The 27,332-nt window shown below is 39.8% G+C and overlaps 2 long non-coding RNA genes across 3 annotated transcripts in view; both read left to right on the top strand.

Moving 5' to 3' along the window:
- LOC144589239 (uncharacterized) overlaps window positions 1-27,332 on the top strand; it is a 701,357-nt gene that overhangs the window by 390,740 nt on the left and 283,285 nt on the right. The window lies entirely within an intron of this gene.
- Window positions 1-27,332, top strand: part of LOC144589240 (uncharacterized) — a 74,760-nt gene that overhangs the window by 1,000 nt on the left and 46,428 nt on the right. The window lies entirely within an intron of this gene.

Below are 27,332 nucleotides of genomic sequence, written 5' to 3' on the forward strand. Positions count from 1 at the left end.
GAAAAGGTGAAAATTGGTGGAGGAAACACCAGTAATTTAAGATACGCAGATGACCCCATCTTACTGGCAGAAAGCAGCAATTACTTGAAAGGACTGTTAGGAAAAATGAAAGAAGAATGTGCCAAAGCAGGATTGCAGCTGAACATTAAGAAGACAAAAATTATGATTACAGAAGAACTACACAACTTTAACACTGACAATGAGGAAGTTGGAGTAGTTAAAGATTTTATATACGTTGGTTCAGTCATCAGTCCAAATGGGGACTGCAGCCAAACATTAAAAGAAGACTGATAGTTGGAAGGGCAGCAACACAGTAAGTAACTCGAAAAGATAATCAAGGATGTGTCATTCAAGACCAAGACCGCCACATTCTTGTATTTCTGATCACCATGTAAGGTTGTGAAATCTGGACGGTAAAGAAAGCTGACAAGGAAAAAAATAATTCATTTGAAATGTGGTGCAGGTGGAGAGCTTTGTGGATATCTTGGACTGCCATAAAGATGGACAAGTGGATTGTAGAACAAATTTAGCCTGAACTATCTATTTCTGGAGACAAACATGTTGAAACTGAGGCTGGCCTAGTTTGGACGCATCATGAGAAGGCAATATTCTCTGGAAAGAATAATGCTGGGAGGGGTTGAAGGCAGTAGGAAAAGAGAAAGACCAAATATGAGATGGATTGACTCCCTAAAGGAAGCCAGAGTCTTAAGTTTATAAGAGCTGAACAGGACATTTGAAGAGATCATGTGGGCACATAAAAACAACAAAACTTAGAGTAACACTCGTCTTAAAAAAATTATTTTGGACCTTTGGTCTGCAAGATGAACATTATTTTAGGGCTTCTTTTCTAGAATTCATGACTGTTGGCCATTCTGGCTGTGGCTCTTGGGAATGAATTACAAAATATTCCTAAATATTTGGGCAGTTGTGAACCATTAGTATAAGGAAAAGAACATACAAATTCAGTGTGCTTTGTTTTGTTACAGTCAGGATTATTTTTGTTTTGTTACAGTCAGGATTATTTCCATCAACACATGATAGCAATACAAGAGGTAACAATCCATAAATAAAAAGTTGCATCTTGTGCAAGATACTTGGGTGATTTTTTTAAAAAATTGACAGAAAATCACCATCCAAATGCTTCACTGACCTAAAATGAAATAAACTGATGAAGTGTGTCTAGTGTTGCTGGAGCCAAGGCAAAGTGATGTACAACAAACTTCAGATATGAATACCTCTTATCACTAGATTGTGAATGTGTGTTTTGGGCACATTGATGGTAACAGGCAGCGGTTCAGTATAATATGTGAATAATACAGTTATTTACCAATATAGCATATTGTAGATGGGGAGAGGCACTAAAACCTATGGATTACAATCCCCACAAGTTAAAAATTATTACTATTTTGGAACAGTTCTGTAATAAAATAATTAAGAAAGGTTGCCTACTCAGGCATTATTGATAAAATACTTTCAATCAATAGCTATTTCAAGCTTCTGACAATACATGTGCATGTTAAGATATAGCCAAATATGTTGGACACACAGTTTAGAACAATTAATGATACATGACTGTGATAGAGAGGACAGTCGTGAAATACGTTTGATGCCTTCCTCCACCTGCCTGAGAATCCTTACAGGACAGGACACTTGGTGGTACGTGCCTGGATGGAGGGCAAGTGGGCAGTTCAGCTGGAGCAGGTTCTGAGGAGCCGCTCAGTGCCTGCCTGTTGCTTTTTCCTAGAATGAAGTGTTCAGCATCTGTGGGGGGCTTGCAACCGATCCTCCATTGATATAGGGGTCCTATTGTGTTGACTCAATAAAGGAAGCCATGGCCCTTCACTTTCAAGAGTGGAGCTTGGCTGTTAATGACAGGACTTTTGGAGGTTAGTTATTCATAGGGTCACCATACACTGCAAGCAAAATAACATTATGGCATGTAGCAACAATAGACACATACAGAAGTAGTCTGTTGGATGGGCGGTAGATGACTCAAGAGTGAAGCAGCTGTAGCACAGTGGGAGAGTGCATATCTAGTTTGCAGACAATTCCTTGTACAGTCCTTCTCATCTCCAGGTTAGGCTAGAAAGGATCCTATCTGAAACCCTGCACTGCTAATTAGTCTACAGACAATACTGAGATGGAAGGAACCATGGTCTGACGCAATGTAGGGCAGCTTCCTACACTTTTCAAAGAAGTAGCTGTGTTAGTTTGTTCCACCAAGTATAACAAAAAGAAACAAAAATAAAAAGGATTCTGACACCTTAAACACAAATTTATTACAGTGTGAAATTTCATGGATTGGTAACTCACTTCCTTAGATACATGGAATTCAGTTTTTAGTCACGTACGTGTGTGTGTGTGTGTGTGTGTGTGTGTGTGTATACACACACACACATATATACATACATATATATATACACATATATATATCCGCAGCATATGCGGATGTGTGGGCGGAGACTGAGTAAAGAGGCAAACAGTCACAGATAATGAGCTTTCAAAGCATTATTAACACAGGTAATGGGCATTATTAAGACAGGTAATGAGATTTCAAAGCTCTGGCCCTGTGTGTGGTAATTGCCCGCCTATGGCTGTCTTCAGAGTCCAAAGAAGTTTGCTTTAGGAACTTGCTTGTTTCCTCTTGAGTCAATTGATTCTAAGGCCAGCCTTAGATAAATAAATGGGCCAGCCTACATAAATAAAGAATGTATTTATTTAAAATATTTTTAACCCATCTTTCTTCAAAAAAATTTTTTCAAAAAGGACCCAAGGTGGCTTACATAATTTAAAAAATATTAAAAGTAGAAAGTTATTTGAATATTTTAAAAGAATTAACTAATCATATTAAAACATAAAAACATTTCTAATGCAGATTTAAGTGCAACAAAAGTACAAACCATCCTGTCTTTAAAAACTCCTCTTACAGACAACCAGTTACTAAAGGGAAGCCTACCTGAAGAGAAAGGTTTTAACTTACAGTACTTGTGAAATTGCTTTTTCTATATGTATGGACACAACTGTAAAGAAATCTAGCTTATTAATATATACTGTGAACTAAAAGGTCTTGGACCACTATGCTGCAGAAAGAATACAGAGTGGAAGGGCAATTGTGTATATATTCCCCTTGCTTCAGCAAGCTTCTTGTGACATGAGCTGGTTGCATAACTGGTCATACAGCTGGTAGTCTTCTGGAGCAGTGGGAATGTTTATGTGAGTGCATTTCAGCTCCATATTCCCTCAACAGGATACTGGCCTTACCCTTAAACAGTTTCAACACAATCATACTTTGTCTGGAACAAAATTAAAGTGTTCCACAGCTGCTGAAGTGAGATAATTAGAATCACTCAAGCATGCTTCTTATAAAGGTCTGGCCGATTATATATTCAGTAGTTGGTAAATAGTGGTGGTATTCAACATAATGGAAAAAACAACAACAAATAAGGTGTTGTTTTTACAAGAGGTAACTGGTGTTTCAGGGAACAGTAATTTCCAGACCAAACATCAGATTTTTTTTTAAAGGCACACTACTATCCAGCAGTAATCTTGTTGACAGTGGGAGTGAGAAAACTTTACATTCTGAAAGGATAAGATGTGGCAAAAAATGTGAACATACAGCTATCTCCATGGAAATGTTAAAGAATCAGCACGTTACCAATAGGTAACATGATATCACAAAGACTACACTAATAACCAAAACATGTTAACACTGTAGTTCACATGATGACAAGGAAGTTATAAAGCTGAAGGTGGTTTTCTCCCCTAGAAGTGTGCTATACTGAACAATAGAAACATGTCCTTAAGTGGTAAGAAAGCATATGATTCAGTCTGTTTATGGAACTATATATTTCTATGTTTAATGCAATTTAATCCCATATGTCTTTACTCCTATCTTGCTGGCAGATAATAGAGAACTTACAAAGATCCTGAATAACAATGTGCTAGTTTGTGGTGTTATAGAGTATGGTGTTTTCAGTTAGCCAAGAAAATCACCAGTATGCAAAGACAGAAGTAGCAAATAAAGCTAGAAGACAACTTGTCCTACTACGATAAGCTTTGTTTTGTGCATTAGGAATGAATTAAAAAATCCTAATAAATATGGAGCAGCTTGTACTGCCTTTTAAAGTTTCAGTCTAATGAATACTTATTTAGAAGTATTGAAATCATTGGTCTTCTGAGAAAATGTGCGTAAGATCAAGTTAGAAATGTACAGACATTATTCATCCAAAAATTGTCTCTCTTTCAGAGTGTGTTCAACCATGGCGGGACTAAACTAGAGTTGCTGACTCACTTGTATGCTCTTTGTATGTACTGTATAGTGTAGCCAGGTGCAGCATGGTCTTCTTGATGGTCGGAATAACTATACTTAGTTAATTGAGGGAAAACTCTAGTGTAAGTTTCTTTTTGAAGAATTTGTCAAAAATTTGCAAATTCCAACACTTTTATGACAGAAAAAAAAATTAAAGTTGAAAAACAAAACTTTCAGGTTTCCCCATGATTCATTATATTGTTCCTCGTTTTCCAGACATTTTCACTCACATACTCACAGAACAAGAAAGCAATGGGTGGCTGACATATTTATGAGTATTCCACACTGAAAGATAAATGATTATATAGCAAGAATGAGAAATGCATTGACCTCCAGAAGTTGGAATGCAACTCCCAACTTCCTTCTCATCATTGACTATGCTAGGGCTGATGGGATTTGCTATTCAGCAATATTTGGGAGTGTCACATGGTTCCCATCCCTGCTGAAGAGTCTTGGCCAGTTCCGTCTTCCAGCTCATCTTGTCTAGCTCTGTTGAAATGTGGATGAAGTGAGGGGAAACATTCAAAGGATGTAACGTGCCCTCATCATTGCCCTATAAAGTAAAACACCATCATGAAAGCATTAAGCAAATGGCGTGGATCAAGAAACAGATGTTTTTCCTAGCTTTCTTTCACCACACAATATATTTAAGAACATAGTATGAAAAGGGCACACTTTATTATTTTTATATTTACATAATATTTCTATCCTTCTTTTCAATGTCAAGTTCTGAAATCAAGCAACAACTGGCCCAACAGTTAAAGCATAATAAAACACCTTTTTGCTCTAATATTTTCACTACAGTTTATCTCCTGCATTTTTCCTGAAGAAAGGACATTCCTTGAATCTTGTGCGCTGCACTGGGTGGGCAGTACTGGTTCTCTATGGAGAAGTGTATGAGAGGAAATAGTGATATTGGAAGTCTTCTCCTCCGTCCTTTTGCTGTTGTTGCTTGTTATAGCAGCTGGTGCTGGGTCCATTTAAGTATATATGAAAAAAAGAATTAAAAAGGAAGAAAGTCTTTAAAGAAACGAGAGAGGGGGGGATTAAATTAGAAGTGTATTAAATCTAAATCTAACTGGATTATAGTACAGAATATGAAATTATACATATTCATAATATGTAATATTATGTAATAATTATGTAACAATACATAGTATGATATACATAATTTCATATTATGTAATAATATCTAATATGAAATTATACAATAGGAAAGTATACATATACAGTGGTGCCCCGCATAGCGATGTTAATCCGTTCCTGATTAATCGTCACTATGCAAAAACATCGCTAAACGGATCGAAAAACCCCATAGGAACGCATTAAACTTAGTTTAATGCGTTCCTATGGGGCCCAAACTCACCGTTTAGCGAAGTTCCTCTATAGCGCTGCCATTTTCGCGCCCTCGGTAAGCGAGGGCAGGGCGCGAAAACACTTGCGGCGGCCATTTTGGGCACTTGGCGGCCATTTTGGAACTGCTGATCAGCTGTTGTAAAAACATTGCAATGCAAAGATCGGTAAGCGAAACGCTTACCGATCATCGCAATGCGAGTTTTTGCCTATCTAAACGTTGCAATGTGATCGCTTTTGCGATCGCAAAAGCGACATCACTATGCGGATTCGTCGTTAAACTGTGCGCTCATTAAGCGAGGCACCACTGTATAATTATTCATTATATAATATGAAATTATACAGTGGTGCATCGCATAACGAGCGCACCGTTTAACGACAAATCCACATAGCGATCTATTTTTTTAGATCGCTAATGCAATCACATTGCGATGTTTTAATGGGTAAAACATCACATTGCGATGATCAGTAAGCGTTTCACTTACCGATCTTCGCATTGCGATGTTTTTTGAACAAACAGTGAGTTTGGGCCCCATATGGCTTTTTCCGTTCCGTTTAGCGATGTTTCCTCATAGCAACGATTAATCCGGAACGGATTAACGTCGCTATGCGGGGCATCACTGTACATTTCTTCCATCGAGTCCATCCATTATTCTTTTTAAAAAAGAGATTTGTATCCACCTTTCAGTAATACTATCTACCATATTGGCCAAAATCCTGTTGTGAAGTTACACTTGTATAACTCGAAGTTTCACAAGTGGTTGTGCCAAGGGAGATATCATATCCAGGAATTGGTTCCTCAAGTGCAATTGCGTAACTAGTTGCACACTCAATTGTGCAATCAGACACACCATAGTGACTGCCTGGGTGTAATTCCTGCAAACGTCTGCAGCATTAACAATGCTACACCAAGTGCTATGGAATTTCAGCCATTATTTCCTACTGAAAATCTTATCATATTTCCTTGTATACTTCTGCCTTCCTGATTATCCTTGCTATTTGCTTGCTTCAGTGTAATGTTTAACCCAGGAAACCATGGGCACAGCCACTGCAATTGCTGCTATCATGGCAACTATAAATAATTCTGTAGCTGTCATTGGGATTGTTGTTCATACAAATGCATGAAAGACTGGGACTGGTGACATGTACAGTGAAGCATCATGATTGAACCCCTCCTTATTTAAAGAGATAAAATCTAACTTTCAGAACTAGTGGCTAGTAGATTGGCTGCTGCTTCTGATTAAGCTGAATAATAACTGCTTCACTAATATGTTATACTTTATCTAACCCAGACCAAGGGAACACCTGACAGTCCCTTACATTTGACCACGTTGCTGGGCCTTTTGAATACTGAAGCCTCCAACATTTGGTTCCACATCCATGATCTAATTTGACTCAACACTGATATTCTGAAGATGAATTAGGTGGCTGGCTATGTATTTGCATAATGATTAATTGTCCTTCCAGATGGGCGGCTTCTAATGATATCAGCTAAATATGGTGTGGCTATTCTCTTTTCCCACCTAAATGGATTTCTGTTGAAGGAAAAAAAAGTTGGAAGAATCAGTGAGGCGACATGGGCAGATTACAAAGGGAAAACAATGATAATGTGACTGAGGTAGGGTGATTGCATTCTAAAAGACTTATCTGGAAGCACCTATAGTGACCCAGGATGCTGGGTCAACCTTTATGTCCCTAACGCTTAATGAAATACTTCAGGATTTATGACGCACATTTGTTAACAATCCTGAGGTTCAGCTATCAGGTGCTGCTGGTGTGGGAAGAAGCTGCATTATGTTGTTATCAAAAATTAGAAAGATAAATATATGCAGGTCAATACGTCTAAATCTAGCAGTTCGTACCTTGTAAAGCAAGCTTACAGGTATAGCTTGGATGACAAGGTACTCCTGTAAAAATGTCAGCTTTTGCACAATTATTTAAGGTACAGAAGCCCTGCCCTCTTTTGCGCATAACTACTTTAAACCCTTTGCTTGGTAAGGCTTACAAGCATGCCATGCTCTACCACTGTAAAATACAGAAAATCCAATGTAGTGCAAAAGATTTCACAGAAAGTGTTTCTCTTGATGCGGAGATCTGTTGAAACACACTGATCACCATCTTTGTCATTAAGGTCCTAAGCAATGAAGTGAACTTTAAATCAGGTCACAAGCAATGGATTTATGATCTGAATAAATATATGCTTTGATTTGTGGTGTTTGGCAGTAATGCAGCAAACAGCAGTAGCTTGTATATTACAGTATAGGTTTCCACAAGATGGCACTACTGGCTCTCTTTCAAGTGTATATACATTGTGCCACTCTTGGGGAGAGTAGTGAATGTGTGTATGCAGTCCTATGGAACAAGGGACAGATGAAGACAAAATAGCCAGATGCCTGGAATAAGGGTGATTGGATAGGGGTTATGCATCTAAACATAAAAATTAACAAATTTTGCTATGGAACGGTAGAACTTTGAGGTATTCTATATAGTCCAGATGTTCTTGGTTGTTGTTGATTCCCCCCCCCTAATATTGTACCAGACATAAAAGAAGTCTATATAATCAGATGTCTGCAGACTTTAAAGAAATGTTATTTGCACATATGGTACATTTGACCACACTGTGTTTAGGATGACGGAAAAGGACCCACACTGTTTTTTTTTTTCAAGGGCAGCAGGTTTGAATAACTGAGACTGACAGAATGTTGTGTTCCATTGTGATGAGGTGAGTTTGTCAAAAGGTGTGCAAGATTAAAAGCCGTTTCAAAGGGAAGAGCAGATTTTGGCATTTTGCTGAAGGTGCCTCGAGCACTGTATGTGTGTGTGGCGGCGGCAGCCGGGGGTTGAGAAAAAATGATGGAAAAAGAAAATAAATTAGATCTGTGGTCTGGTGCTAGGAGCAAGCCTTTAATCATAGAGAAACCAACAAATCTCAGAAAGACTTGAAGAAAGCCAAGCCCACTCTGATCAACGCTGTTGTGGTGAAAAAGGGCACTACACAGAACCACATCTTGTCTCAACTGAAGAGGAAACAAGGCTGATGACAGGATGTTCCTTAGGTGTAGGTAAAGCTAAAGGTAAAGGTTCCCCTTGACAATTTTTGTCCAGTCGTGTTCGACTCTAGGGGGCAGTGTTCATCCCTGTTTCCAAGCCATAGAGTCAGCATTTTGTCTGAAGACAATCTTCCATGGTCACATGGCCAGTGCAACTTAGACATGGAACACTGTTACCTTTCCATCAAGGTGGTCCCTATTTATCTACTTGCATTTGCATGCTTTCAAACCGCTAGGTTGGCGGTTGCTGGGACAAAGCAACGGGAGCTCACTCCATCGCGTGGATTCGATCTTACAACTGCTGGTCTTCTGACCCTGCAGCACAGGCTTCTGCGGTTTAGCCCGCAGTGCCACCACGTCCCTCTTAGGAGTAGAGGGATGGTTAACTAGAGTTTCATTTTTCAGAAGGAAAGGTATATTTCCATACTTTGTTAAATGAGGGAGGTGATCTGGAATCTCAGCATCAGGATAGGCAGACATGATGTTAGAAATTTTAGCTCCTTCAGAAAGAGATAGCATGGGGCTATTGTTCTGTGACAGGCACACTGGTATTAAGGGATTTGTAGGATGCATCACCAAAAAATGAGGGAAATGTATATTTCACCAGAAAAAGGGCAGAGGATCAACTCACACTAAAATTTGTACATACTAATTCATATTATAGGTGCAAATTCATAATTTATATTATAAGTTATAATTACTGTGATTCAAATTGAAATGCAAATTCTAATGGAGAAGATAGTGACTACCAAAGAAGAGGGTGCAAACAGGAGGGGTGCATCACTATGAAGCGGTGGCATGAGGCACCCATTAACTCCAACCCCAGGCCATTAGTTAGTTCAGACCTGGGCAAAGTGAGGCCTGAGGGCCACATCTGGCCGCAAGCCACTCCTGTCTGGCCCGCCAGCTGTTGCTCCAGTCCAGTGTTCAAGCACTTCTTCAAGCCCAAGACAGACTGGATTTCTCTCATTGAACAAGCTGAACATCAAAGCCATTTATAGCTTTTTGTCTAAAGTTGATCAGTTGCTTATCTTTAACATACCGCAAAAAACCTCTTTAGTATTTGTGAAGATTAACAAGTTTAAAATACAAACAATCATAACATCACTGTTTCATTTTATTTTTAAGTAAAGTTGGTTCGGCCCCCGAACACAGTTCAGATTTTTCATGTGGCCCCCTATAGAAATTAATTGCTCATCCCTGAGTTAGTTATTATGTGTTATTACATAGCTTCTGATGTATGTTGAATTATGAATTAATGACTTGTAAAATATCCTCTCATTAACAACTTTGCTCGTATCTTGTAAACTAAAGTCTGTGGTTTCCTTTACTGAATCAATCCATGTTATATTAGGACTTCCTCTTTTCCTATCATCTATTATTTATGCTCACATTATTGTCTCTTTTCCATCTTATGATATGTCCAAAGTATGATAGCTTCAGTTTAGTTACTTTAGTTTCCAGTAAGAGTTCAGGCTTGATTTGCTCTAGGACTCACTTTTATCTTTATCTTTCTGGCATTCTGTAGCATCTATAAAACTTTCCTTCCACAGCACATTTTGAATTTCCCCCCATCAGCTCTCTTCACTAGCAGATTTCACCTCCATATGTTATAATCAGGAATAGAAGAATATGAATGATCTTGGTCTTGATCACTAGAGACTCATCCTTATACTTAAGGTTTTTTTCTAATTCCTTCACAGCAACCCTTCCAAGTCTCAGTATTATTTTGATTTCTTCACTGGTGTCTCCATTTGAATTGATAATTGACGTGGTCTACATAAAAACCTTTAGCCATTTCATTTTTAAAAGTTATGTACTGCTTCTGCAATACATTATTTTTGTCGTTGTGATGTTCATCTGCAGGTGTGTTGTTGCATTTTCTTCTTTAACGTTCATCAGTAGTCATTACAAAGGTTATGTATCTAGATAATAACTATTTATTTTAGAATAATCTATAGCTTTAATGGATGCACAGTCCAATGCTTTACTGTAATGCGTAAAGCACACACTGGTTTTTTCTGAAATTCTTTGTTATACTGCATTGGCAAACATATATTTGCAATATGACTTCTTGTGCCACTTCCTTTTTAAATTCAGCCTGAACACCTGGCCTTTCTCACTCCATATATGGTAAAAGTCTTCTCCTTTTTTGTAAAATCTTAAGGATCGTTTTACTTGCATGGGAAATTAAAGCAAAGGTCCTGTAATTACTGGTATCCCCTTTTTGGGGGGCTAGAATGCATATCAAACATTTCCAGTCTGCGGGCCTTTGTTGCCCATAGCATGTATTTGCAATGAACAAGTTGTAGCTTTGCAGAATTGCATGAGTCAGTTCCCTACTTTATTTCTAACTCTCAAGCCAAATTCTCTGATGAGAATCTTCTTACTTTGCATTTTGGTCTCCTAGCATTATCTGTGCACCCTGTTTTGTTGTATGATTGGTTTCTTCCTGGACCCTGTCACAAAAGTTTTTAATTTCTTCTTCTCCAGCATCTGCAGTTGGTGTGTAGGCTTAAAAGATGATTAGGTTGGTGGGTTACGCCTGTTTGGTCTGCTGACCAGGTGTTCACTGTTAGTGAACAGCTTCAAGGCCTTGGATTTCTCCTTTCATTTAGTTCTTTGTCTCTTAACCAAGTTCCTAGTTCTTTGTCTCTTAGCTGCTCCCATTAGGAAGCAGCCCGGGTAGGTGGGGCTCATCAGCCTTGGAAGATAGCCCATCAAGGAGAAGGAAGACTCTGATTTCAAACCTCCACTGCCTTGTGACTATATCCACTGATGGAAAAGGCTTCAGGAGTTAACCTTGGGGCAAAATCCGGAGGCAGTTCGTGACTGTGTACAGTCATGCTCTGGCAACTCCTGCGACGTCGCTGGAACCTGCTGTATTGGCTCTTGTCCAGCGGGCCAGATAGGCGGGGTATAAATGAATGAATGAATGAATGAATGAATGAATGAATGAATGAATGAATGAATGAATGAATGAATGAATAAATAAATAAATAAATAAATAAATAAATAAATAAATAAATAAATAAATAAAGGGCACTATAGTTTTTGATGGCTCAACATCAGATCCCTTTGACATCCAAAGCGGAGTGAAACAGGGCTGTGTCCTCATGCTGACCCTGTTTGGAAACTTTTTTGCTGTCCTGCTGAAGCATGCCTTTGGAACTGCAAAAGAAGATGTCTACTCTGGACTAGATCAGATGGAAAGCACTTTAATCTCTCTAGATTGAGAGTGAAGACCAAAGTCCAGCTGAAATGCATGCAGGACTTCTTCACCGATGATGCAGCTGTTATTGCCCATTCTGCTGAAAACCTCCAACAACTCATTAATTGGTTTAGCAAGGCCTACCAAGACTTTGGATTGACAATCAGCCTGAAGAAAACACAAGTCATGGGCCAGGGCGTGGACTCACCTCCCTCTATTACCATCTCTACACAAGCTTTGGAGGTGGTTCATGATTTTGGCTACCTTGGCTCAATGATCTCTGACACTCTCTCCCTAGATGTTGAGCTGTATAAACTCCTTGGCAAAGCAGCTACCATGTTCTCTAGACTCACAAAGAGAGTATGGCTTAATAGGAAGCTGACGGCATATACCAAGATCCAGGTCTATAGAGCCTGTGTCCTGAGCACACTCCTGTACTGCAGTGAGTCCTAGACCCTTTGTGCACCACAGGAGAGGAAGCTGAGCACGTTCCATATGCGTTGTCTCCGACGCATTTTTGGTATCACCTGGCAGGACAAAGTTCCAAACAGAGTAGTCCTAGAATGAGCTGGAATTTTTAGCATGTATACATTACTGAAACAGTGACATCTACGTTGGCTTGGACATGTCTTGAAAATGGCTGACGGTGAGATTCCAAAAGATCTCCTGTATGGAGAATTAGTGCAGGGAAAGCACCCCAGAGGGAGACCACAGCTGTGATACAAGGATATCTGGAAGCAAGATCTGAAGGAATGGACCTCAACAGATGGGAAACCCTGACATCTGAGCGTTCAGCCTGGAGGCAGGCGGTGCACCATGGCCTCTCCCAATTTGAAGAGACCCTTGTCCAGCAGGCCGAGGCAAGAGGCAGTCATGAAAGCAACAAAATCAGGGAGCTGGACAGGGAACAGATTGTATTTGTCTTCAGTGTGGAAGGGATTGTCACTCTCAAATTGGCCTTCTCAGCCACACTGGACCCTGTTCCCTCTATTCAGAGCATGTTACCATAGTCTCTCGAGGCTGAAGGATGCCTAATTTAATCTAATCTTAGCCATATATAGTCTGGATAAACCTTCAAATATAGAGCAAGGCTTCAAATGGAGGGTTGTCCCATGGCAGGACCTTGAAGCAAATGATTTATTGCCTTTTGTAAAGTAGGCTACATGGAGGATATATGGAAGTAAAGTGCTTACCTACTGCTTAAATTATTGCAAAAGAACTGTATCCACAAAACAGCTAGATAATGTTACAGAACATAGCTTGCTTTTTTGTTGTTTTGTAACCAGTCACCTGGGAAGTGGTATTGCTCTGTTTGCATGTCAATGCCTCAGGCATGTAACATGAAAGGATTTTTGTTGCTTGGAACGATAACATAGTAAGAGGACCACATATGCATTTGACTTCGCATATTATCTGCTCCTTTAATACAGATAAGCATCTAGAATCTATATTTTTCTATCTTTCTCCACTAGAGGGCAGTACAAGACATGAGTTTTCTCCCTTAGACCAAGCATGTGTGTTTGTGGCCCAGCGTTCATCTAGCTAGACTAAGAACTGTTGTGAAACCTATGGACTCTATGATTAGGTTTGGAAAACAGTGCAGATGTAACATCCCTCTGTCATGAAGGATGTCTCAAAAATAATGACTGTAATTTTTAGGAGTATACAAGTATTTGGAGCTGAGTTGCTCCCAAAGACCCTGTTCTCACAATACTTTTTGATTCATGGCGGATTGCCATATGCATGTCCTTCAGGTGTTGTCTCACAGGCACTGTTTTCCACATCTTGAAAAAGTAGAATAATATATTGGTTGTTTTGGGATTTTTGGGCTCTTTGGCCATGTTCTGAAGGTTGTTCTTCCTAACGTTTTGCCAGTCTCTGTGGCCAGCATCTTCAGAGGACAGGAGTAGCACTCTGTGCTCTGGTGCACTTTGTTTGGGAGTTGAGTATTTATGACTGAGATCAGCTTTTGTCATTTTCAGGAGATGGGTGATTATAGTGATCAGTGTGTTTTTGTTGTTGGTTGTATTATTGTGATAAGGAGGAGAGATTATCTATCACTGTGATTGATGGATGTCATTAGCTGGTCTTTTGTGTGTAGTGATCACCAGTCCTTGCGGCTGGGTAGAATTCGTTGACCTTTTGCACACTGTATTTTTCAGTCCTGTGAGCCAAGTTTTGTTGAGTTTCAAACTTTCCTCTTTTTTGTTGAAGTTCTACTGATGTTTGTGGATTTCAATGGCTTCCCTGTGCAGTCTAACGTAATGATTGCTGGTGTTGTCCAGTATTTCAGTATTTTGAAATAGAATTTCATGTCCAGTTTGTTTTAGGGCATGTTCAGCTACTGCCGATTTTTCTGGTTGTTTTAGTCTGCAGTGTCTCTCATCTTCTTTGATCTGGTGTGCATTAGATCCCGGCTGTGAAAGCCTTCATGAATAGAAGAATAATAAATTGTTGCAAACAAATTCACACTAAGGTCAAATTAAAATGAAATGTACAGTCATGTGTCTCAGGATGTAAGCAAGTAAGACCATATACTTGGCATGTATTTGTAAATGGGGATCCCTCAAGGAGTTAAAGTACTCTGTTCGTCACAGCATGTATTCCTCCTCACTACCATATTTTGCATTTAGTATGCTTTCTTTCTTGAAAGCCATTGCAAGGTAAATCTGAGCCTCCCTTGCACGTCTGATCGCTGGGGTGTGCATCCCTAAGGAAAGTCCATTTTTGGCGGTGGGAGGAAATTACTAATCTTAGAGAATGTATATTCCTTTAAATACTCAGTTTGCCTCTCACATTTTTGCTTTCCTCTCTTCCTCCTGCAAATTTTTGATTTAGTGGCCTTGTACAGCCTTTTATTTTTGAATTCCTCTGAAACAGTCTTTTATTGCCAGAAGCAGATATTATTTAAAATAATAATAATGGGGAAAAAAACAGCTCATGCCTAGAAGACCTTGAAGAGGAAAAGTGAAATATGAACCACACTGACAAAATTTGGAAGCAGACAGATTACTGAAGGTAAAGACAACAGAGGTAAGCACATATAATGGCTGAACATAATTGAGTATGTGAGAAGTGCGAACCATACAGCTACTGTAGCATAAAGGTGCCCATTTTCCATTCCACTTATAATTACAGCTACTTTTTGAGGCAGACTGCTTGTTAACCCTAGATGAATTGTTTATGTTTCTTGAGCGGGAGCTCATTTTGGGGAATATAATCATAATATTAATTATGTGCTATCAAATCATTCCAACTGTGGTGGGACTCGTTCCAGAGGTTCTTAGGTGTGGAACACTCAGAACTTGTTCATCACTCCCTTCTTGTAGGGATTCTCTGGGCTGAAGAACACACAAGCTGGCAGTTCTCCTGCAAGGTACAGGGAGGATTGAAACTCTGAATCCTGCTGACCCACTGAGTTATTTAGCCAGCGCTTGGAAAATTTGTTGTTTGCTGTTTAGTCGTTAAGCTTGGAAAATAGTAAGCAATATTTCTGTAAATCTGAATGAGAGAGGCATCAAAGCTTGAAAAAAAAGTGACATATACATAAGCTAAAGAAGGAGTATGATGGAAGGTGGGTATGAATGAAGAAACAGCCTATTGGGCAGTGGAATGGAGGAAACCGGTTGAAATAATTGAACCTGGATAGACTTTGACATGCAGAGCCTTGTTCTTAGAATGAGATGCAGAGTCCTGGATGTGTTGCCTCACAGAAGCACAGAAACCGTGCATTTCGATCTATATTCCACCCCTTGTTTTTATGCTATTTATTGTAAGCCGCCCAGAGTAGATGTCGTCTAAATGGGCGGGGTATAAATTGCATAAATAAAATAAATAAATATATTTGTAGGTATGGCAAATTAAAACTGCCGCACATCTCTGCAGTGCTTTCTTCTCCAAAGGCTTGGTTTCTGCTAGACGGTTCAGCAGTTTAGGTCTCTGGCTGAGGGGCCAGAGGTTGAAAGTTCATTCCCTACTGGGCTTTCCTTGACAAGGGCAGGCCTAAGTAATCCATACGGTCCCTTCCAGCTCTGCAATTCTAAGATGATGATGATATTCACACCAGAACTTCTCCCTGCTAAAGGTGGAAGCACGCAACAGTCTTCTAGAACCTTCTGTGAGATGAATTTCCATCAAATAGGGATAAATTGTAGTGATTTTTCTACTGTAAACACTAAGGCCTGGCACATTATAGAAAAATACATGCAGGCAAGCTAGGGACACCAGTTGCCGAATGGAGAAAAGTGTGGCCCACACTTTACTCCCAAGGCAGATTGGACTCGTTCATCATGGTGACGGGAACAGAAGCTAATAAGAGATTAGCATTGAAGTCAAAACATATCAAGGCAAGATGGCTTTCCAGACAAACAGAGTGTAGAATTACAGTAACAAATTCCTGCTTGTTTTGTCACCTTCCTACCACTACTACCAGCAGCAAAGTTATTGCAAAATTTATCAGAAAGTGCATGGTGTTTCCAGCAGAGGTCTCTAGTAACAAGTATATATCTTCCAGTGGTTTCCAGCTTGAGTGTGTAGAATGAAAGCCAAAGATTAATAGAAATGATCTATGAAATCATCATCCTTGTTACTGATGACCATATCAAAATGGTTGAACAGTCGTTCCATTACCAGCAAATCCAGGAAACTTAATATCTTTTAATGGCTCTTTAATTGAATTGGGTTCTTCCCATAATCTTCCAGGTAATAGGAGAAATCATGGGGACAAACGGAAGGAGGCTGAAAAATCCATATGTTCATGGAATCAATGACCAAATCAAAAGGGTGATTGTGACAGTGGTGATTCTACCATCTACCATTGCAATTGCCAGTCACAAAAGATACTGGCTGTGATCCTTCAATATGCTTCGATTACAGAGTAGAATTCAAGCAAGTGTAGAATTCAAGCAAGCCCTAATGCCACAGTCCAGCCAATAGAGCACATTTAACTCTCATACTCCAATAGTAACTGAGCTATTTTGAAAAGACTTTACAGTATGAGCTGGAGGTAAGAAGGTATTGAACAAGTTATGAGGACTTGGCAGTAGTGGGCCAAAAACAGAACAGAACAGAACAAAAGAACAAAAACACTTTTCTAGACTTGATTTGTGTCCATATCGGCTGGAGAAGTTCTAGACTTGTCACCTCAAACTTGAGACTGATCTCTATTCCTCCATCTAATTTCAATATATAGAACTCGCAAAGTGACTTGAAGTTTTCTTAAGCAACCTTCTGCATAGACAGTTTCTCCCTACACCCTTGATTCTTTGGAAAGAAAGGAAATGCTTCCATTTCTTCACAATCTAACCTTTACTTTTGGTCATCAGTCCCCTGCTCCCATGACCTATTATCCGGTAGCTCTTCCCCCTTGACAATTCACTAATAGCTTCATTCCCTTCCTCTCTCATTGGCTCATCTTTCTTCCTAGGGACCAGCATGTCAGCACCAATGTGCATATCGTCTTTGTCTTCCTGCAAGATCTGGTTTTTTCACATCACCATTAACTTCCCAACATACCTGTAGAGTAAAGTAAATGAACATTTAGTTGTCATTTGTTTTAGATTTAGAATCTAAGTGGAAATCCATTACATCCCAGTATAGATTTTTATAGTTTAGTTTCATTTATGTTATAAATGAATGCCTAACTGTACTTGGCATTGCATATATTGCCTAGTGAATAGACCATCTGCAATAAATGCCTCAAAGTTGAAAGCCATAGTTACTGGGATAGATTAAAGCCGAAATGTATCGTTTGTGTCAAGTATGGCTGCTTTTTACCTGCCTGTATGTCTAATGTCAAGACAGCTGTTCCTGCCTTCTGTGATAAGTTGCTCCTCCCCTTCTAGATCCTCATATCTTGAGAATTCAGATTTTTTTAAATTGTATTGAAGAAAGAGATAGAAAAGATTACTTTGGGGGGATTGTTGCTTCCAGTTAAACCCAGGCAACAAGGCCAGTGGTCATAATGACAAGGATATTCTTAGAACTGTAGTCTAAAAACCATCTTTTGCCACCTTGAAGACCAAGAAGTTTTATTTGGCATAGGCCTCTGTCGAACACACCACACTTAATCAGTGTGTAGTTAAAAAAAAACTTTCCCCATCTCTGATTTAATGATAGATTAAAAAATCCTGAGGCCCAAACATGTTATGTTTCAGAGTTCTCATAAATTACCAAAAAAAAGAGTGTGTGATGCTAACTAATATGTAAAATGCGAAATGTGGTTAAAATATTTAGTGGCCACTCATCTGTGTAAACCAGAGTTTACTTAACTTAGTAAATCTGTCACTGTATTTCAATACCCTGATAAACGAGACTTTCCCACTCAATCCTATTTACTCTAATTATGAAAACACTTTGTTGAATATTATTGTAGTCTTCTGCCACCAATGCTCAATTTCTGCTTCTGCCTTCCCAGTGTAGCATCACAGACATAGTTGGGTCTCCCCTATTTCCAGCTAGCGCCACTCCTTGTGGGCTGATATTCAACACTGCACAAGCCCCAGTGGAAGCACAGGGCCTTGAAAAATATGTGCTTTAAACAGGGCAGCACAGGAAGTGAAAATGGGAGCAAAAATTGAACAAGTTTGTGTGTGTGTGTGTGTGTGTGTGTGTGTGTGTGTGTGTGTGTGTGTGTGTGTGTGTGTGTGTGTGTGTGTGTGTGTGTGTGTGTGTGTTTTCTCCTGGGTCTGGCTTGCCATTTTAAAGGCCTTTTATCTGGATTCAGGACTTAAATACCCATCTTTTCCTCATGCACATTTCCACAGTCAGCTTATCCTGCAACAGTTCCTCCAAACCCTTGCCTTACCCAGTCTTGGTAAAATTACAGCGTTTCACCCGTATGACATCCCTCTGTTGTGAAAGGGCAGAAAAGTGTTAGATACTGGATGAGTGATTGCATCTCTGCAGCCAGCAGCAGCAAAGCTGAGGAAAAATGTTTTTAACTATATCTGCCCAAATCCATTTGTGGCTAGTATCTATGGTAGCCGGGATATTTGGAGAATTATATACTTTTTAAAAAAAGGTATGCTGTGGGGATTGCGAAAGGTGTTTGTTGGGTTTTGTGCCTCAAGTGTTTGGCTGGCTTTGGGTACTCAGTATGCTGAATCTGCTGTTCTGCCTTTGCCAGCAAAATGTCTTGGGCCAGCCCTGTGCATGTCGATGTTGAGAGCATAATCCTTTGGGCACTTGGAGCAGTGGAAGCCCTCATACCAATGTGATCTTCCCGGCGCCAATTAGAGCTGTCACGAGTTCAAGTACTTTGTTGAGTGCAGACTGCAAATAGATATACATGACCTCTTTCACTCGTTTCATTTTTGGCACATTTGAACCTGATTCAAGAACGCAACTAAACTCTGTGTTGGTGTTCGGAAAGACATGCAAGTAAGGGATCTGGTTTCCCAGCAATGGCAGGATTTTTCTTCATAGAAACATGAATCATATGGCATATGACAGAGTTCGCAGAATGGACAGCAGATGATACACTTTGTTTGGGTTGGTTAGGCCTGAATTACCCACCACCACCACAGTGACAGACTCACAAACTGGTTTGAAAACATACATGTCACTTATTTTTGTGTGATCTGTATTAATTAACAATACAGATGTGACATACGGGCCAGGCTCACAGTTAAAAACAAAAGGCTTATATTGGAAAGCAGGAATGGTACCTGTTTCTCCTGAACCCTCTCAGTCTTTTCTGTATTACACAGCCAGTACCTCTGCCCCTAAACCCCTAAACTGTCTCACAGCTCTCAAGTATAGTAGGAAACCCTGCTCCCTTGCTAACACTGACAAAAGCGTCTGTTGCCAGTTCAGTCAGCTTCTCTACATGGAATCGTGGGTGGGGAAACACTGCCTTTGCCCTTGCATCAGGCATTGAAATATCTTGGGACATGACCCAGTAGAGGTTTCAATACTCTGAGGATTTTCCTGCAAAGAAAGGCAGCGGCAAACAAGTTGCTTTAGATCAGATATCTGTCTTGTTCAGTATTGCCCACTCTGGCAGCCTGTCCTACTGGTGTCTCAAGGTCAAATTAGATACCAGAAGGAATGCATAGTTCTTGTAATTAATCTGTTTTTCCTCCTAGGATGGAATATTCCCAGAGATACTTGCTCTACCAATCAGACTTGCAAATTAAGTTTTTGTTTACCATCCACAAACACAAAATGAAGCACACAAAATGCAGTATCTGTGGATGAGGACAATCACATGCTGTAAGATCTCTGTGACCACTTTAGAGAGTATTTTTTTCGGGGGGGGGGGGGAGCAACAGAGCTACAAATATAATCTATTCTGACCTTGAGGGCTTTATTTTCATCAAATTCCTGAATTTTTTAAAAAAACACCCTAATGATGTCAGATTGAATGTGGGACCTGTGCACTACCATTGAGCGATAACCCCCTTTAACAAATGAGAGTGGCCTTCTTCCATTTACTGTACTCAGTATCAGAGACAAGTCTATGCATGTAGTCCTGGGGCCTTTATTTCTGAACCAATTCTGCAAAACTGACTCCTGTTTATTCAAGATCAATCCATTTAGGTAGCAAATGCCCAGAACAGAGATCTGATTTTGTGGCTTTCAACACTGCTATAAAGTAGCAAGCAATTTACTCAGTACAAGGGCCCATTTACGAAGGCAGCATAGCCTGGGAACTTGAGCTAAGTGATTTTAACAAGGCTCAAATCCTGTTGTTCAGTGTAAGAAGAACCACAACTTTCAGTTCATACCTGCTTGGCAAATATAGAATTGCGGATGTTACAATTCTCAGGAGCGCATTATGTACACTCTGGCTTGGTGCATGCGCACACTCCCCCAAGAAACATAGCAAGGACTTTTTATTTGCCAATTAGGAATGGGCTAGAAGTTACAAATGTTCTTAAGCTAAGCAACAGGATTTCAGTCTCTATGTCTGAGTTCTTAATTCTTTTACATGTGTATTGTCCTCACATCTTCAAGATTATCTCCAATGTGACAGACTATAGAAATGCAATTCTAACGCTTCAGTCTTATGCTCAGTTACCTAGAGATGAGTCTTGTTAAATGCCATGGGGTTTAACTCTGAATAGACACAGAAGATTGTGTTACAGAGCAGAGAGCTGAAAGTCAAACTTGATATTAAGAGGAATGCATATTCTCTGCAGTTAGTCTATTTTTCCTTCCACAGTATGATAAATTAAGTCCACATTTGCCTTCCAGTGATCAATCATAAAAGAAAGTGCACAAAACACCAGACATGTGCTTGGAAACACCCTCCCCCCCACAATGCTGGGATAAATAGGCGTCCTTCACCAATCCATGGATCATTTCTAATAAACATTGCTAAATGTATTGTCTAATTTGACCTCAGAGTCTTAAGATATTGACAAGCATCAAAGGATAATGCAAAAGCAAGTTATAAAGTCAACATATGGCCTATTGATCTCTTGGTTATACACAAAGTTGCAGTCCAAGTTCCAGATTGTCTTGCACATCAGTTAACAGACTAACATGCAAGAGAAATGCCATTGATATTTTCAATACCCAATTATACATTAAGAATTTATTGGGATGCAAGCTCACAAGTCACTATCCCCCAACAGATTGCAATATTTGCATTAGGAATTCTAAGCAGACACCATGGGTGCATTGTGGTTTCACCGAAGCCGCTTTCACCCATCTCCTTGGAAAACATTTGTGGTGAGAGGGGAATGGAATTTAAAATGTGCCTTGATTGTGTAGTGGGAAGCAATTGAGAGCAATTGAGAAGAATCTCTCCTTTTGCCATAACCTGGGATTCCTACTATTTTGTTTGATATTTATTTGCTGTATATACTGCCCCATTACTGCAAGCATTGCTCTGGGTGGTTTACAGGTTAAATCTTAAGCCCCACAGAACCCCGCATAACAAAATACATTTTAAAAAATGGTGATCTAATGCTGTAGGTCTAGGTTTCATATATATAGAGAGAGATATATAAACCCATTAACAGTATCGGGGAGAATCAGTTGTTGGAGGCAGCTTTCAACAATTCTGTTTTCACCAGTTTCCTGAACATGAGGAGGGAAGGAGTCTGGTGTATCTTAGTTGGTAACTTATTCCAAAGACTGGGGGCCACCACCAGAAAGGCCTGATTCCTTGTCATTACCTTTTTGCCCTCCCTCAATATAGTCACTTTTAGCAACATGGACTGAGAATGGCAGTTGAAATGTGTAAGCTGAATTCTGAGAGAGACATTCAAATAAGTATCGAGGTCCTAAACCACTAAGGGCTTTTATAGGTCATAACCAGCACCTTGAAATTGGCACAACAACTGACAAAGAGTCAATGAAGGTGCACCAAGACTGGGGATATATGATCACATTTATTAGGCTCAGAAACCAATCTGGCAGCCATGTTTTGAATGTACTGAAGTTTCTGTACTGTTTTCAAGGACAGCCTTATGTAGAGAGCTTTACCTCAGTCTGTTTTGAGATTACCAGTGCATGAACCGTCAATATTAGGCATTTCTTATCCAGGTAGAGGCGTAACTGGGAGATCAACTGGAGTTGATAGAAGACACTCTTCGTTATTATTATTCTTCGTTCTGTCTCTCTCCCTCTCCCCACCCCCAGGCAGTCACAATGCACACATTTAAGATTTGCAGACATAAATGTCCAAGAGTTCCCTCATAAAGCTACAATAGCATATATTTTTGTCATGCAGTTACTACAGTTTTTGTTTGAGCAGGCCCTGTTACTTGCTGTCCCTACTAGGCTGAGGACTAAATTAAATTCTGAAACTAGTCATACACCTTGCACTCTGGAAATATTGCTCTGTCAGCACATGTCTGGTGCCCAGAAACTGTTTCTCCTGATCAAAAACAAGAAGTCTGCCTCAGTGACTAATGGGAGAGGTTGGTCATCGTCTCCTATTGCTTACCTTCTGCACATGAATCTTCCTTTTGAAGGCCATACAGCAAGATGTTTCTGAATTCAAGCATGTTTTCCTTAAAAATAGGAGAGAGACGGGAGTTTTTTAAAAAGGGAAGTTTGGCTCAGTTGTGCTTATTTTCATCCACTTTTAAATAAGTCATTTCCCCTCTCAAAGGCATTGTTATGATGCAGAACAATGTAAGAAGTCCAGAACACACTCATCTAAGGAAAGCCCCTGTTCATGGTTCAGAAATTACTTTTCTAATTTCAAAACATGTGGTTAAAGCATCACCAGATCAAAAAGAAGGAGCCAGGCAGAAATGTTCTACAGTAAGTTTCTCTTGCAAAATGAAAAGATTTGAAATCTTGATTATCACCAGAATTCCTAGACAACATGGTTAATTAGAGAGGAGGAAATTTTTTATTATACATTGCTTGACAGCCAAACAGTTTCCCATATAAATATATGTGTGTCCTTGTATTCACAATCAGTAGAAAAATCTAATTTTCTAGAGAGAAAAAAAACATTAGTGGATTCCAGTTAAAACCAAGGGCACTCTAAGAGCCACAGTGCTAAATCCTCTCTTATATGCTGAAGTCAGAAAAAGGATTTTTGGGATCACAGCTCCTAACATGCTTCTGATAGCATGACTGAAATTCAGCTGGGGAAATTGGAATTTTTTTGTCTAATAGCTCAGTGGCTTAGGTCTCTTGCTGCGGAGACAGAGATTGGGAGTTCAATTCCCCACGGTGCCTCTTCATGAGGGGCTAGACTTGATGATCCGTAGAGTCCCTTCCAGCTCTGCAGTTCAAAGGTGGTGGTGGTGGTTGTTGTTAAACCAACTGTTTCAAGCTCTGGGCAAAATACCTTGTTGAAACAGGTGAAAAAGCAAGGACCTCTTGTGCAAATACATGGTGTATTTTTGCTAAATAAAATGCTCATATGATCTGATTCCTAGCTGGGAATTTTTAGGATGAATTCACAATCATGTATTCCTAATATAAGTACTTGTCAGGTTCAATATAGGACATCTTTGTTTCTCTCCCTCCTTCCCTCTCTGTCTTGGTCTCTCTCCCCACCCAAACCCACCCCGGCTACTTTGCTAGAGAGATCTAAAGATCTTGATTGTGTTCTTGCATAGCTAGGACTGCTCTGAAATGGAGGCAGAAAATAGGACAGACAATATCCAGTGGGAAATGTGGGCAAGTTATATGTCTTCTCAGGGCTTCTGTTGAAATCTGAGGGAAATACAGTGCTTCTCTAGGTGTCTAGTCAGTAAGGTAAATCTCAGGGCAAGCAGAACTGGAGAATGAGATTGTCTGAATGTTGTTGCTTTAAATCCTGTGTGCCCATTGCAACCTGTTCCCAAGGACTGCCAGGGCCTATTGGCTCAGTGTGAAGATGCTTGTGCATATGCCACTTATGATGGCAAAAGAGGCCGAAAAGAATGCACCTCTTGCCTCTCTTTGTAGTCCTTTCCTCTCATTCCTGGCTGCGATGTCATTTGGCCTATTGAGTCATTGGAGTAAGGCAAGGTGTGGAGCACTGTTGCCAAGACTCATGAGACTTCTTGTTGCATAAGTCCTGTCAGCAGAGATACTGAGCTCTCTCTTACTACAGTGTCTGTCCTACCTTTGTGACATCACAGGAATAATTCCTTAGGGGACCAGATGCTGCAGACTTGGCAGCATTATGTCCACCTGAAAGAACATATGGGGTGAGATCAGCCTAGAGTGACTGATACAGAAGACTCTTCCATTTAGCTTGTGAAGCACAGGAGACAAAATCTAATTGTCTGTCTGTGAGAAAAATTCCCATTACAATACATATGTCCCGAGAGACAAACACTGAAAGTTTATGATTCCATATTTGATGTGTGGAAAAATAGAACCTTATGCTCACCAAGCATATACACCCCGTAAATAATGTATAACTTCCTTGTCAGTATAAAGAATGTCCAGAAAAGCAAGCAAATGAATAAAGAAATTGAGGAAATAGATTCCTAATTCATAGATCATGAATTAGTAGTGAGGTCTCTGAATTACTGGAATTGCATGACAACTAAATGAGCACTGATGGTAGATAATTCTATATTATGTATCTGCATGTGTATGGCAGTGAATACAAATATCCAGGATGCTTTTCATCTGCTTTCATAATATTCTTTAAGCATAGCTTGGAAAAAAATTAATTTTTGGACTTTGCCCCAACTCTGAAACAGAGAGTTGTAGAACATTTATTCAGTTCTAGGAGTTGTGGTACAAAATAAGTAATGTTCTCAAGGTTGGGCTTTCAGTTATTTCAGCTTAAACAGTGAGCACATAGCTGGGGGTGCAAATGTGGGGAGTATAGAGTGGTGGGCTGGGGAAACAGAAATCCTGGTGCACATAATATGAAGCTATAGGATGGGTACTAAAAATAACAACAGGACAGAAATAATAGCTATCCCTTCTACATATATACTTTGCAGCAGTCCTGATGTGACCTGCACAATGAATTGTGTAATCATGCAACCATGAACGGCATGATCTTGAACTGTGGGACTGTAACATGAACCTTGAGACTGATTATGCAATGCAGCCTGCCTGGGCATAAGACCCACCACACATCCATCAAGTTGATCAGGATTCGAGTCAGTAGGAGAAAGCACTTTACTACGAAGTTCCAACATCTTACCAGCAATTTGTGTCAACCAACATATTCTTACCACAATACCTAGTCTTTTCTTTGTTCTGGTCAGGGAATGACATCATTGCAAAATGCCACACAGCTTGCATTGAAGTTGAAATGGTTAAAATTAATTCCATTCCCAACAAATATGCAATGGAAAGCCAATTCAGCAGAGGCCACAATTTTTTCTAAAACGGCATCCCTGTCTTTTTGTTCAGCAATCAAAGGCTTCCTTATTTTGGACAGATTCAGCTGACATTACTTTTTCTCCTTTCTGGCATTTATGACTGCTTGTCTCGGTTCTGAATGGGAGTTGGGGGCATATTCTACAGAGGCGTTGATAGTGATGTCTCCAGGGGATGCAGCATGTCATTACAAATGAGTGCCTGCTGTTTTTTCTCCAAACAATTTTTGTACTATTTTTTTAAAATAAACTTGTCAAGTTTAGCACTGTGTCAGATAGGTCTTATACTGGTACGGGTGACTAGCTTACGTGCTCTGGAAATCAATTGGGAAATACATACACACTCCTTCCTATCTTCTGGGTTTTATGGGAAAGCCTCCCTAGGACTGAGATGAAACTCACCAAGCTAGTTAATGTTTCTTGCTACTTTTGACAACTTCTTTCTTTCCCTCCCCTCCCACTTCTTGCATGATTTGAAAGCTTTGCTGGGAACTGAATGAAATTGACAAAACTAGTCTACTGCGGAGAATAAACTATTAAATAAATGCAGAGCTTTGTCACTTCAAAAAGAGAGAAAGAGAGAGATAGATAGATGCCAAGTAATACACAGCAGAGATGTGAATATTATATTTCTGCACTATGTGGGAACACAAAAGTTGTCATTGTCATATAGAAAATGAGGATTAATTCTTCCTGACGTTTGCACTTAAACCCTAGACAGCTGACAGGTACAGCAGCTGACCTGAAAGGATGACTAAAGGGGGAGTGATGGAAGGAAGGAGTGGGGGAAAGAGTGGTAATTATTTGAGTGGGTCTGTGATTCTGGGGGAAATAGAACCAATTGAAAAGTGCAGTGTAAACTTTTGCAATGGGGTAATTTATCCTATTGGTGTGGATGGCTAGAGTGACTTTGGCAGCGGAAAATACTAGGGATGGTTTAAAAAACTTCAAAGCAAGCCAGTTAAATCCTGTCTAGCTGAACCCTCAGTGGTCTCACAGTACAAATAAAAATATGCCAGATAATTTTTGCCCAATAATGGGCAACATCAAAAGCATATGAAGACAGCTTAACATCAAGTCTTTCATGAGACATGTCAAGTGGCATGTACTCTGACACAGGTATGATGAAGCATGCTCTTCTCCACATTTGTAATGGACATTTTCAGTGCAAAAGCTCGATTTTATTAAATTCACTTTGGTTATTTATTATTTGTATTTATTATTTTATTGGACTTCTGCCCCGCCCATCTAGACCAAAGGTCTACTCTAGGTGGCATTACAAATTTAAAAACAGTTAAACCAATAAATATATACTATAAATCCAAGGTGGCAAAATGTAAATTTAAGACACAGCAGGAGGGAAAGCCTGCCCAAATAGCCAGTTCTTGACTTTTCTTCTGAATACACCCAGAGAGGGAGCCAGACAGATTTCCACGGGCAGGCTGTTCCAGAGGCGAGGGGCCACTGCCAAGAAGGCCCGGTTCCTCATTCTTTCCTTCCAGACCTCCCTTGGTGTTACGTCCCTCAGCCGCCCAGCCTGGCTGGAACGAGTGACTGGCAGAACTGGTTGGGAGGAGGTGCTCTGCCAGATTTCGAGGTCCTAAACCGTTTACGGCTTTATACCGTTTAGTGTTATGCCAACTTAAATCCATAGCTTATTA

This window comes from Pogona vitticeps, chromosome 4 (genome assembly GCF_051106095.1).
Source record: "Pogona vitticeps strain Pit_001003342236 chromosome 4, PviZW2.1, whole genome shotgun sequence".
NCBI lineage: Eukaryota > Metazoa > Chordata > Lepidosauria > Squamata > Agamidae > Pogona > Pogona vitticeps.